This window comes from Tupaia chinensis, unplaced genomic scaffold, assembly GCF_000334495.1.
Source record: "Tupaia chinensis unplaced genomic scaffold, TupChi_1.0 Scaffold148012_1, whole genome shotgun sequence".
Taxonomy (NCBI): domain Eukaryota; kingdom Metazoa; phylum Chordata; class Mammalia; order Scandentia; family Tupaiidae; genus Tupaia; species Tupaia belangeri.
In genome coordinates, this window is record NW_006207862.1 from 953,516 (window position 1) to 955,373 (window position 1,858).

Consider the following 1,858-nt stretch of genomic DNA (forward strand, 5'->3'; position numbering starts at 1 on the left):
GATTTCTCGCTTTTTGTCTCTCTGTCTCTCTCTGCCTCTCTGGTGAGCGCACGCGCCTTACAGCAAAAATCTCTCTCAAAAAAAAAAAATCACCTGACCCTAAAGATAAGGGTTTATTTCTGGGTTCTTGTTTCTATTCTTTTGAACTGCTGAATGCATGCCTCTCTTTTAGTCAGCAACACACTGTTTTGATTACTGTGGCATTATATTAAGTTCTAAAGTGTTATAGCATAAATCCTCTGATTTTCTTGCTTCAAATGTTTTGACTAGTTTAGATCCTTTACAATTCCATATAAATATGATGATTAGCTTCTTAATTTCTACCAGAAAGCCTGCTGGAATTTTTATAGGGAATGTATTGATGTATAGATCAATTTGGGAAGAAATGCCATTTTAATATTTAATCTTCTAAGCCATGAAAATGAAATTCTCTTCATTTATTTTGATTTTCTTTCATTTCTCTCAACAATGTTTTGAAATTTTCAGTATATAAATCTTGTGCTGATGGGCCGGCAGGTGGCATGGTGGTTAAGGGCGCTGAACTCCCACATGGTCGACCACAGTTTGAGTCCTGGACCTGGTGGCTTGCTTTCTCTCTCTCTGTCCCTCTCTGGTCAAATTAAAATAAATAAATAAAATAAAATAAATGAATAAAGTTAAACAAAATAATTCTTTTTAAAAAAATAAATAAATCTTGTGCTGCTTGTGTTGACTTTACTTTACTATTAAGAGGATCATATTGGGGTCAGCAGGTGGTGTGGTGGTTGAGGGCACTGGACTGCCATGTGGCCGAATGCGGTTTGAGTCCTCGACCTGGTGGCTTGCTTTCTGTTAAATTTATTTATCTTTATTTCATTGTAAATTTATTTTTATCTTCAGATTGTTCATTGCTAAAGTATTGAAAAGATTTTTAAATTTTAGATAGAATTCACATACCATGAAATTGATCTTTTTAGTGTCCAATTCAGTGTTTTTAGTATATTCTCTGGCAAGCACCTGTGTACCCTCTGCCAATTAAAAAAAAAGTATATAAAAACAATTACTTTTTATACATTGATCCTGTATCTTTTACTTTATTTTTTTTGGCAGTCCTGAGTTCTTTATTTATTTTTAACACCTATTATACCAAAAATTCATATGGAATAGGTTTCAGCCACTCAGGTTCCTTTCCACTGGTTCTTACAAAGTGTGCTTCTATGGTAGAGCAGGTTGGTGCTTCAGTTGAAACTGGGTACCATTCTTCTTGACTTCTTTCTTTTTCTAATCATTTTTATTCACAGGTTTTAGGAAGCTATTTCTATTCTTAGAGTGTTCTCAATATGCACATTAATTCTGTTGGCAAGTATCTTTCCCTTAACTTATTTGTTTACAGCAATGTCAGCAGGATGTTGGGTAACTTGTAGCCTCTTCTAGTTTTGCCATGGTAACATTTGTGGAGCATTCTTTTTTTTTTTTTTCTCTTTTTTTGGAGAGGTTTTTGCTATAGGGCGTGTACGCTTGCCAGACAGACAGAGAGAGACAGAGAGACAGAAAGCGAGAAATAACCCCCCAGGGGGGATGGCCATGCTGCAGCCCCTTCTCCTCCATTCTCTTCTTGGGATCTTGGGCACACACGCACATGCACACGCTCCCGGCATGAGTTTAAGCCACCGGGTCCGGGACTCGAACCGCAGTCGACTACGTGGGAGTCCAGTGACATAGCCATTACTCTAACTGCTGGTCCCTGGAGCATTCTTTTTTGAACACTACCTACTCCCTTGATGTCTACAGTATCAACTTTCTTGTAGATTCACACATACATCAACAAAGGAACAACTCCACATTTTATTAAAGGCCTAGAGAGCATGTATTGGGTGCC

The 1,858-nt window shown here is 37.5% G+C and overlaps 2 protein-coding genes across 8 annotated transcripts in view; one reads left to right on the top strand and one right to left on the bottom strand.

The window, feature by feature from the left end:
• Nucleotides 1–1,858, top strand: part of LOC102486210 (dnaJ homolog subfamily C member 9) — a 90,245-nt gene that overhangs the window by 35,701 nt on the left and 52,686 nt on the right. The gene's annotated exons all lie outside the window — the stretch shown is intronic.
• The window catches only part of FAM149B1 (family with sequence similarity 149 member B1), a 42,950-nt gene that overhangs the window by 28,304 nt on the left and 12,788 nt on the right, over nt 1–1,858 (bottom strand). The gene's annotated exons all lie outside the window — the stretch shown is intronic.